Below are 12,453 nucleotides of genomic sequence, written 5' to 3'. Positions count from 1 at the left end.
CATTCTTTTTTTCAGTTAGAAATAACACTTTTTGGGCAAGCATTTTAGAACCTTGAAGTGAGACATACTATAACTCTTACTGAAAAATAATTTACCATTCCATGTTACTGAATCATGCCATTAGTTCGGAAACCAAAATATGATCTTTAAAAAAATAACAATCTAAGGTTTAAAGTGTCTCTTTTAAACATTGCAAAAAAATCTTCACTGGGTTCTTATGACATTATGTTGTGAATATTGCATTGTTATTTTAGATTTATGGTGAGAAATCATCTCTTGGGTTAAGAGTTCATATGGAATATGGATTCCTGTGGTTAGGCTTGCTGGTAACTTAAAGCAAGATTGATAGAATGATTGTGTGTGTGTGTGTGTGAAAAGGGATATGTTTTGTGGAAAGCCATAGTGAATTTTGCCTTGTAGTTTTTTCTAGAACTATCGATTCATATCTATGTATTTATATGAGGTTTTAAAGTAACAATATATTAGATTTGTCTACCACTTTCTCCTTCCCTCAACTGATGTCTGTATGAGGGTCAGCCTTTGGAAAGGACTGAACCATGGCCAGAAACTACCTTGACTATCAATCTATGTAGTAGTTGAGATCCACCGACCTGGGCAATGTAGATGCCTGAGCTCTGCCCCAGGAACTCAACTTATGTGGCAACTGTACCATCCTCTGGCATACTTCCCAAGTCTCTGTGGTGTTGCTCTCCAGCTGCTAGGAGGGAAATTTGTTATGGAAATATATATATATATATATATATATATATATATATATATATGAAATTTTCATGTAAGGAAGCAGTTTGTCTCAATGCTACCGTTATACCGGAAATGTCAAAAATTGCATAGTACCAACCTGAGCAGCCACATGTCAGGCAGTAAGAGACAAACAAGTTTTCAAGAGATGTACAAGCAAAAGTCTATTTAGCTTTAAATTTGTAAAACCTGACAAAATTAGTTTCAAATGTGTTTCAAAATATCTATTTTAATAAAATCACAGCCAATGTACTTTTATAAAATATTTTCCTTATTTAATATTCTACTCCTCAAGTAACTGTACTTGCATTGGAGAATAATCAGAATTCTGGTTGTTGCTACTGCATCCCCAGAAGTTCTATTCAAAAAGTAAATAAGAATTAGTTTTTAATTTTATGTTGTTTTGACTCATCTAACAGATTGATGAAAGAAAAATCTTGCTGTTTTTAGGTTTAAATCTGGAGAGTTGGTGAAATTCAGAGGATAACCGAAACTCTTTTCATACTGTCTTGTTAGGAATCTTTACAACCCAGGAAGAATAGAGGGCAGATAAATATTCCCCCAGCAGGAACACAAAATAACTTTTGGACCCTAGTCCAAAAGCACAGAGAGGAATTTCCCCTCCCTTTTTTTGCCTCTCCTTGGCCTAGTCTATCTACTTTTAAAAGCAGAATTTTGCCTTCCCAAAATGTACCAGACAGGAATTTGTTCAAATTCCTCAAAACCAAGCCAGGAAACTCAGAAGTTTCAAGCATTCGTGGCAGAGCGAGCAGAGCCCGTCTGTGAAAGCAAGCATGAGTCACTGCAACATGGCCGCAGGCTTGCTCTCCTGAGCCAACTCGGGGATGTGTCTCAGCTTCATTGAGCCACGGTTGCTTTGTTTTAAAATGAAAGACTAGCGAGAGTGGATTTTCAGGACACTGATACAGAATCAAAGCCTAGAAAGAAGAACCTGCATTTTATACAATAATTCTTTTATGGGTATCTATCAGGACGTTCCAGGGAGCTCAGACTCACTGCCAGGAAGTGTCCTGGTTTGATATGACTGAGTGGAGCCCAGACTACCACTGGTCTTCTATCCTAAGGTATCTTAGTTACTTGTTTTCTGTGATATATTCATAATCCTGTATAATGATTCAAGACAAAACCTGATGCAATTATCTGGATGTGACGTTCCAGGCAATCATGGCCCCAAACAACCTGTTCTCTAGAAATATTAAATGCTATGTGAGAGACCTTTCCCACAATATACACAGAACATAAAAAGCATCCACACGAGCCTTTAAACTTAATAATTTGTGCAGGCTATTTGATCTGTGTGCATACAGCAGTATCAAATACATTAAAGTTTAAGAGAAGTAGAAGATGCACTTGCCACACTGGAACTTATTGTTAAATATCCATCATTTTAAGAAGGCAGGAAATGAACACAATGGCCAAACAATAGTTTTGCACATTTGTCTCCATTTCCTCTGATAGATATGGAAGTTGATGTGCTGTCTTTGCAAATTTCATTGAATAGATTTGTTAGTGCAGTCTCATTAGGCCTTTTCTGTCAGTACATCAGAAATTACTATTAGTCATCTTTCCATTTAAGCAATTGCAAACATTTTCTTGTACTTTTAAATAGTGGTTGTTACAGATCAAGCAACTGATATAAAAAGTGATTTTTAAAGTACAACATACACACAGAGACACGCATATATACACAGGCACACACACACACACACCATACATACACACACATGCACATATACACTGCCAAAAAAACTGATGAAAAGCCTACACTGGTGGTGAGAAGAATAATAAGTTATACCTGTTGAATAACTGGTTAAATAAAAAAGACCATTAAAGCTGTAAGTAAGTGCCTCATCTGCCATTTCTCTCTGTGTTGGATTTAACTTTCATTTCATGGAGTGATATTTTATGATTTTATGTTACCCTCTTGAGCAATAATAAAAAGTTTGTGTCATCTCATCAGCCACTCTGCAAATACCTGATGGTTCTTTGGGGTCCTCAGGCAAACACTTGCTAAGAAGTTAGCATTGCTGGCCAGATTGTCTCCGGTGTGTTACAATAGTCTTGCTAACATGCCTAATGAGAATATAGAAAGGCACTTCATTCTAAGAATAAGAGGCAGGACCACAGTTGCCCAGACCTCTTTGGCTCAGAATTCATTTTCTGTGATATAATAGGCACTTGAAGCAAATTCCTGGAATGAATCAAAATTTCTTTCACTTCTGTTCCAGCTAACTCATTGCTTTGTATATACAGTGTTCTCAAATATTTTGTTAGAAGATCTAGCAGAAAAACAGATAAATGTTGAGGTACATGGAACAAAAATTATTTGTGGAGAGAAGCAACACATGGCTTGCTAATGTTCTTCTTGGGTTAACCAACAGAATCTTAGCACAGTTGAGCCTTGGTGCTAGTGGGGTCTTCTTAAATTCCTATGCTATTGATATTCTTAGCATTGTGGCCAGACTAACAAATGGTAAGCAGAGGGCCACGCCCTTACACACTTTAACTTAAAGCTCTCATTTGAACCAAAGGTGTTCTAATACCCAGTTCTAAATTCTCATATTGTAACTATCAAGTCCTGGCTTCTTTGTTTTTATTTGTTTGTTTTTTTCCAGTTCCTAATAAACCTTTCAAAAATTGGTGGCAAAGCTGAAGCACTGAAAGAACTGTGCTTCTGGCACTGTCTGTTCTCTTTGCCCTCTGAGAAAACATAAGAGCTTCTAATTAATAGTGATTTAGTGTTCTGTGGTAGCCAGCAAATGTCATGATTGCCCAGAAGAATCTAAGAGAACTCCAAAGCCAGCATGGGTTGGTCCAACATCATATGAATATGAAATCATGGACACGTGGAGTGTTAGCGAAGGGAACAGAACATGAGTTGTCGTAAGTGTGAGCTCATTAAGTCAGAAAATAAATCCCAAGAATCCCCTTAGATCTAAAACGACTTCTCCTCAAAGACAAACAGAGGGGTGCCTAGAAGGATTACTCTGCACTCCTAGGAAGCTCTCAGTCTACCTGGAAAGTGCCCAGGCACAGAAAACTGGAAGTATTTACATTGGCATATGCCTTTGACATCTCTGGGATGCTTTTAATTTAATACCCATACTTCCCTGCCAATATCAGCATCCAGCCATGTCAACACTTCTTTTCCATGTGTGAATAAAACCACTAAAGAACTCACTTCTCCTTTCTAGAGGTATTTTTCTACTCATAATGGGAAAATTTAATCAGTTTCTATGTCTAAAGATATATATTCCAAGTAACAAATGTTATTACCTATAAGATTTTTAGCTTAGAAAATATATATAAACATAAATACTCATTTCTCTATATACTCTCTGATTTTACTTCAAAATTTTAGTACTGCAGGATCAGGTTTCGGGAGATTTATTGATTTCAACAGCGAGATACGGTTGTGTTATCATCTAAAATCTAAGTATAGATCAGAAACATTAGACTCATAGTTGTATTTTGTTCATAGTGTACATATGTGTACCACATAAGTGCAGGTATATGTAAAGGCCAAAAGAATATGTTGGAACTGGGGTTATAGGCAGTTGGTACTTACCATGCATCCAGTGCTGCTGGGAGGCAGAGACAGGAAGACTCAAGAGGTCACTGACCAGCTAGCCTAGCCAGTCATTAAGTACCAAATTCAGGATTAAAATTAAGGTGGAGAAGAGAGCAATGTAAGCAAATTTTCAGTATCAGTATATGGCATACACACACCCTTGCAAAGATGCATAACCTCCACATAAACATACATACACAATGCATCATCAACCCAACAACAAACACAGATACACACACACACACACACACACACACACACACACACACACACACACCAATAAATGATGAAGTAAGGAGGATGTTTTTGATAGGGGAAAAACAATATGATAGAAAGTAACTCATACCATATCCATGGGCTGAAATATTATTTAAGACTGTGACTGAATCTGGATGAGTGAATGGACTTCACATACAGGCAGATAACTCAAGGGTGGGACACTGGAAGATCATAACACTAAAAAAGTAAGTTCAAGTATAGATTTTACCAACAAGTGGTCTTGAGTTCCAAGTTATAATAAAGTTAAAATGGAATTAGGGAAGCAACCACTTTGCTTCACATCTGCTTGTGGCTGTTTGGGTTTGGTAGAGAGCAGAATGTCCCTGGACTGAGAGGTGCCAGTAACATTTGCACTGGACACTATCATGCTTCCAGGAACATGGGTTTATAGTTAGTCTGTTCTGTGTTTGCCCATGAAAATATCATACTGAGTCAAAGACAAAACCACAATTATTATAATTGAGTTGTATAAATTTTATGCCAGTTACTTTATTCAAATGATATAGATTTTCTTTTTAATTTTTACTTAAGTTCTCTCTTCTCCCTCCCCTCAATGTTGGAGATTAAATTCAGGTCCTTGTGCATACTTAAGAAGTATTTGCTATTGAACTATATCTTGAGCAAAATATGTGAACAGTCATTATTAAAGTGTAAGAGCTTGGCTGATGTGATAGTTTAGTGAGTAAAGGTGTTTGCCAACCAGCATGACAACTGGAGTTTAACTCTAAGACACACGTTGTAGAGGAAAAGAAAAATACCTCCTCAGAATTTTCCTCTGACTACTACTTGTATGCTATGGCATGCACACACACACACACACACACACACACACACACACACACACACACACAATATTTTTTAATTGCAGAAATTTTAAAATCATTTTCTCCTAATGTTGGTTATTTTTTAAAAAGTAAACTGATGAGTCACCATTCAGTGAGAAGGTTCTGGTTATAAATTGGAGTTTGGCAAGTTTCTGGAACATAGTGGGTGAGAGATCAAGGATGGTATACTGTATTTACTACACAGTTCCCAGTACAGGCTGGCTCAAGAGCATCATCTTTTCCCAATGCCTCTAACATCATAGCTGAAGACTACTGCTTTAGAGTCCCAACACAATGAGCCCATGGCTTTACTTTCATAGGTTTGTCATTTCCCATTGACGCCTCATAGAATTAGAACTAAGTCCAAACTTACAGAAGAACTTACCTTCTGTGTAGCTTTTGGTGAGCTCCCCTTAAAACTACTCAATAGAGTATTTTGCTTTGGTTTAATTTGCTTTAATTTATATTGATTCTTTAGTTTAACGAATACTTTGCTCTATAGAACCATTCTGGTGTTTGACAATAGAAAATGGAGGGAGAATGAAACAGGCCTTATTTATACATGTTAATGTATCAAAGGGAATGAAAGCCAGACCAAGCCTGACTCGTCCCATCTTGAACAGGACAAGGATGTTCAAAGGTCTGGTGCCTTACTTATATTTTCTTATCTGACTACATTTACAAATTTATTTAGTCCTTGCAACTGCAGTTGAGAAAATAAAGCATGTATTTGGAGATCAGGACTGAGATTATTTATGGTTCCTTTTTTGTCTATGGGTTTCCAGAATCTTATGGAGTGATTGATACATCCATGTACAGAAGGAAGGGAATATGAAATGGTTTTCTCATTTCCAGCTAAGGAGTGTTTGCTGTAACCCCAAATTCCAAGACGCAAAGTCAATCATCTTATCTATGAAAATGATAAGAGCTAGAGGACAAAGCAAGGATAAACAGAGACAGTTTAGAAAGGTTTAAGGGAGATAGATGCCCAAATGACAGGAATGTTGTCACCTTGCCCTCCCTGCCTTTCTCCCCTACAAAGATGAAATTCACCTACCAGATGGGAAGGGAAATACAGATCAATTTCAGGGAATGTAGATTAGAAGGGTTAAAAATCAAACAGAAAAACAAGTATCTACAGTAACCCGACCTGGTGACTGAATGGTGAATCCTGGCTGGAGTTGATTCTTCAGATGCCCATGGTTTATTCACCAAGCTGGCTTCCAGCTGATTTCTGTCTGCCCAGACACTGGCTGCAGCAGGAAGTGGCATGCTTAATGTCATTGGAGGAGTTAAGAACTTTATGTGAGCATCTAAATGCTGAGAAGCTGACACATAAGCTCTAAAAATGAGGTTTCTTGGCTCCTTTATGAAATCTGAGTGCAATGGTAAAGGTAATTGTGCAGACCAAGACCCTGTACATTTTCGATATTTACTGTGCTATTTCAAACCTACATCCTCAACTCTGAATTCCTGTATTCCCTCAGGAGACTATTTTACCATCTTGTCAGTCCATTTTCTGTCTACAAAACAAAATGCCTGAAACTGGGTATTTATAAATAAAGGTTTATTTCATTCCTAATTTTAAATACTTAAAGGCCATTTTTATCTTTATCTGGTTGGGTTCGGTGAAGGTGGTTTCTTCTGGATGGACTTGGTGAAGGTCCCTTTGGCAGCCACATAACATGGAGGGAAAGGTTACATGATGAGACAGGAAGTTGTTGAACTACAGGGGTCGGGATTGTTCTTTTTATGAAAACCCAGTATACTGAAAATGAACCAAGTCCCCTAAAAGGTACTTTAATTCCTTCCAGAGGCCTCAGAGGCCTAATTAACTTGCATTGAGCCTGACTTCTTAAAGATACCTCCTCTTAGTACAGTACAATGAGGATCAAGGTCCCAGTACATTAACCTTTGTGTTTGGATAGGAGTTAGTGGCAGCCCAAGACATGTTCTTTTTCTTTGATTAGTCATTATCACAATTTTGTTTGTATCATTTATTTCCTTCTGTAACACATAACTAAGAAAAACAAACAGGAATATTTTTAAAAAGCAAAACAAAACACAAAACAAATAATAAAAAAAAACACAGTTTCTTACCCCTTTTTCATGAAGAAGAATCAACAAAAGTTTGGTGTAAGAAGGTGGTTCAGTTAGTAGGACCACTTGCTATGAAAGCAAGAGGATTTGAGTTCAAATTCTCAGCATCCACAAAAAGCCAAGTGTGGTCTAGCATGCCTATATCTCCAGTGTTCGATGGGCAGAGATTCCCCAAAGTTCCTTTGCCAGCCAGTCTAGCAAAGTGGTGAGATTCTGGTTCAGTTAAAAACCACATATCTCAAAAGATCCAGCAGAATGATGATGAAGGAAGAAACTGGGCATCTTTATATAAACTCTGCTTGAGTGTACAATACTAAACACCATCGAAACATACCAACACACACACACACACACACACACACACACACACACACACACACACCCCATATCCACCAACCCCAGAAAACGAACCCATGACAGACTAAATAATCGTTATACCGAAGTCCAGTTTGATAAACAAATGAGTTTTTTTAATTGGAGTTACTAACAGGTGTGTAGGTGAAGCATTACTTGCAGGAACACAAATCAAAAGAAGCTACATCATCAAAAGTCCACTCAACACAGAACTCTACACAACCTTATAGGCAGCTTGACAGGTCCAACATATCTGAAGATTCTTTACCTGACATCAGGGATGGTCAGAGTCACCTTCCCCAGCAGTTGTCTATTCATATAAAACTGTTGGGGGGCTTCTAGAATCTTCCACATTCTGTTTTTTTTTCTGATGTGTAAAGTTTTCTTTAGATGATGAGTTTCAAGAGTCTACTACTATCCTGGAGGAAATATTTCTATTTCAATTCAGAGGAATCTGCTATTCAACACACACACACACACACACACACACACACACACACACACACACACACACAGAGAGAGAGAGAGAGAGAGAGAGAACAAACAAATGATAAATAATATATAAAAGTAAATAATTAAGAAGACAGGAAAGCAACATATACAATCCTAAAGATAATCAAAACAGGTAGGAATAAACCTATGTTCAGGGTACAAAAACATCCTGTACTCAATCCTAATGCAGAGACCCTACAGAAAGTTCCAAGGTCAGTATTCATCATCTACGTGTAGATTTGTGCTCTCCTTTTATGATGAACTCAAATTATGGGTGGAAGAGCTAAAAAAGAATGAATGGAATTAGATGATGAGCTGAACATGATTATTGTAATTTTGTTTGTTACAAAACCGTAATTTGTGCCTGAAGGATTTGGAGTACCAGAGTGTTTTTGGAACATGCTTTATTATTCTTAACAAGAGAATGCATTATATTCCCAGGTTCTATCATAGAATAGTTATTCATTTAACAAAAATGTGGCTGTTTTAACAAAAAAGGTATACTTTAATAATGACATTTGACCAAAAAATATAATGAAGCATTATCTAAAGAAAATACTGTCTAAATACCAATGTTTTCCCATGTTTCCTCTTAAAATGGAGCATGAGTTTTGGAGATTATATTTGTACACACATAATTTAATGAAAATCAGAGAATATACTCAGTTAACTGTAAGATCATTATGTTTGTTTCCAAATTATGAAGGAGATAATTACATTAAACAATCAGCTATTTTTTGTTCAAAAAGCAAATACTGAGAAACATTTTTTATAGCTCTTAAGATCTATGTGATCAAGGGGCTAGGAAGACAATTCAGTCAATAAAGTGCATAAGTCAAAAGCACATGGACCTGTGTTTGATATCCAGTACCCGTATGAAAAGTCAAGCACAGTAGTGCTGGGGAGGTAGAGATAGGCAGCTCTCTAGAGCGCATTGGTCAATCATTCTGGCCTACATAGGAGACCCAGGCCAGTTAATGATTGTCTCAAAAAAAATAAACAAAACCCAAGGAAATAACACTCAAGCTTGACCTCTAGCCCCTATATGCATGTACACATGTATAAACACACATACATATGTATATACATACATACATACATACATACATACATACATACATACATACACACACAGACAATATGATCATTGTTTAATTTATTAAAATTTCCTCAGTACTTCTTAATGCTCTGAAAAGAATAAGTTTTAACACTAGGGCAGTCATAGTGAGCTGATAGAATTTACATCTCTTCGGGAGTTCCTCCAAGTGTTACTTTAAGTTCCTTGTTGGGGAAAGTATCTGAGTCTCCTGGATAGCAGAAGAGAAGAGGAGACTGCTGAGAAGCCAAAAGACAGACACAGCAGTGCACAGCTATAGTCTCCACCCCAGGGCCAGCCACCACTAGTCATGGAAAACAAGATCACACAGTTTACTTATGTCCATTTTAAATTATGCTCAGTCCTTTGAAAATCTTTCCAGAAGTGCTTTTCTTTCCCTGTACTTTGCAAAGCCAGGCACAGATGGGTAAGGAGGAGTGTTTTACTCTTTTGCCTTTGACCCACAACCTGCTGTGACATCCTCAAAGCCATCTGACCTGGTGGAGTTGAACGTGATGCAGGGACCAGAAACATTTCTTTAAGCAGTCACCATTGTCCTGTGGGGGCTTTAGGTGATATTTTCAGTTTTCTGTTTTACCAACACACCTGGGTTTTTTTTGTGTGTGTGTGTTTTTTTCTGCATTATGGGCTATTACTGACTCCTGTTTCCCCTTTGTTGAATTGGGAAGCATGGAGCGAAAGCATCAAGATTACATGTTGCACACACCATTTGCCCTTAATTCCAAACAGCATCTTCCCTGTAGATATACAATACAGACAAACTCAAGCAGGACAGTCCCCATTTTACTTGATAATGTACCATTGGTGAACCTGTTAAACTTTAACAGTGGTTTATAATGGATTTCTGCAGCCACTTTTCTGTTTCCCTTCAATAATGACGGGGAAAATAAAATAATGGACATAAATTGTTTATAGTAAATTATCCTTTGAATTAAGTCTACATGGCAAAAACGCTGCACGTGTTCAGAACTTGAACTGGGGATGCAGTTCCCATTTTCTGCTTGTGTTTTGTTGCTTGTCTGAGCTACTCAGTGTTCATGTGCATTAAGGCTTTGTCTTGTAAAAGTTCTTTGATGTAGTATAAACTTAGCCATGGTCCTTTGTAAAAGAATAGACTTTGCTCAAATACAGGTACCAAATGAAAACAATCTGTTCTTATGGTCAAATTTTAAACAAGAAAAAATAGAGCTTGTCATTAAAAACATACGTTTCAGGCATGGCCCAATGAGTGAGCTCAAATCTCTGGTCTTATTATGGTTTCAGATCAAGATAGATGGCCTTCACCTTCCTCTTCTCCAAAAGGTTGATAGTTGATAATATTTGCTCTTGTCACCTCTTCCCATATTCCTAATAAGACAGAGTCTCCCCTGACTCAGCCAAACATGTTTTATAAACCAACTATTATGATGATGACTTACCGAAGTAAAGCCATGTGTCTTAAAACGGAGGCTTGTGTACCTCATTTCCATAATCCTATGTACAGGTGACAGAGCCAGTTTCATAGAAGCAAAGAAAAGAATAGCCTGGAAAGAAAGCTGGGGAGGAAAAGATATGGGCAGTTCACTGGGAGTAAATTCTGATGTTCATAGCAATACTAGAAAACAAGTGTGTGTGTGTGTGTGTGTGTGTGTGTTTGTGATATACCACAACACACATATGGATATCAAAGGACAACTTTTGAGGGGCAGTTTTCTCCTTCTAGGTTGTGTTGCGTGAGGCAAGTACTTTGTTGTTTCTCTCACTGAGCATGTGTTTTGGGGTAACTGGTCCTTTAGCTTCTGGGCTATTCTGTCTCTACTTCCCATCTCACAATAAGAGTTCTGGTTTTACAGAATCCAAGTACTATATCAACCTTTTCTACACTGGTTCCTTTAGCACCCATATCAGCTGAGCCATCCCCCAGCCAACAATTAATTTTCTATCTCAACTAGGTAAAAGAAAATTGCTCTCAATGCTAATTACCCTCATTTTATTGTTATATGCTATAGATGTGCATTAAAAATGCTCTATATACTCCATAAACCTACAAGACAATTAAATATATGTTAAAAATAAATCTAAAAATTGCACTTAAATATGAAGGCAGTACAAAAAAGAAGTTACATTCCATACAAAGACTATTCTACATAAAGTGATTTTGTAGTGAAAATTTACCAAATAGGACTCTACTTCCCTTCTGATTTTCTTCCATGCCTTTACGTCTCATTATCAGGATTTGCAGTGACTTTCCATCACACATCTGTACATTGGCTCTGAATGCTTTTGTGTTCTTCCCTCTTCCTGAAAACACAGAACACAGATGTGATGAGGCCCACCAGATTCTTCCAAGCCTTCCTAGTTTGGTCATTTAGATACATGTATCTCATAATTGAATTGTTTCTTCTTATGAATAGAATATTCATGGTGGGTATGATCAGATTCCATAATAATTTAAGACCTTCATAGAGATTGAACTTACTGAGCTCATGTATCTATCTATCAGTCTTGTGAACAATACACATCACACTCACTTTATAAACAATGTTAAGTGCACAGCAGATTTTATGTTTCCTCACAAAAATGTTCTTGCACAGGTGTTTCTATTCTGTGTTGATGATGTTAGTGCCTGAAATGTCTTGAGAACTCATCATATATCATTGTCAAGGCTTTACAGAAATTGCCAGTTAATCCTCACAGGAAAAGGAGGTGTGTGCACAGAGGTCATTCAGTTCAAAGGAATGATTCTGTCAGTTAGATATCTAGAAACTTTCTCCAGAGAGACTAGGTTAATTTCATTTCTCCAAATTATCATTCCGAATCCTCAAATATACCTCTTGATCTCAATATATTTTAGTCTCTGTAAAGCATCTCAGTGTGTCAACAGAACAAAATATGCCTTTTATTTTCCTGTTCAGTATCTCATGTTCTCTTAACCCAGATGTTCTATAGATAGCCAG

General features: G+C 37.2%; 1 protein-coding gene across 11 annotated transcripts in view; it reads left to right on the top strand.

Moving 5' to 3' along the window:
• Nalcn (sodium leak channel, non-selective) overlaps positions 1-12,453 on the top strand; it is a 343,629-nt gene that overhangs the window by 94,314 nt on the left and 236,862 nt on the right. The window lies entirely within an intron of this gene.

Source organism: Rattus norvegicus, chromosome 15 (genome assembly GCF_036323735.1).
Source record: "Rattus norvegicus strain BN/NHsdMcwi chromosome 15, GRCr8, whole genome shotgun sequence".
NCBI lineage: Eukaryota > Metazoa > Chordata > Mammalia > Rodentia > Muridae > Rattus > Rattus norvegicus.
This window is presented reverse-complemented; position numbering and strand designations above follow the sequence as displayed.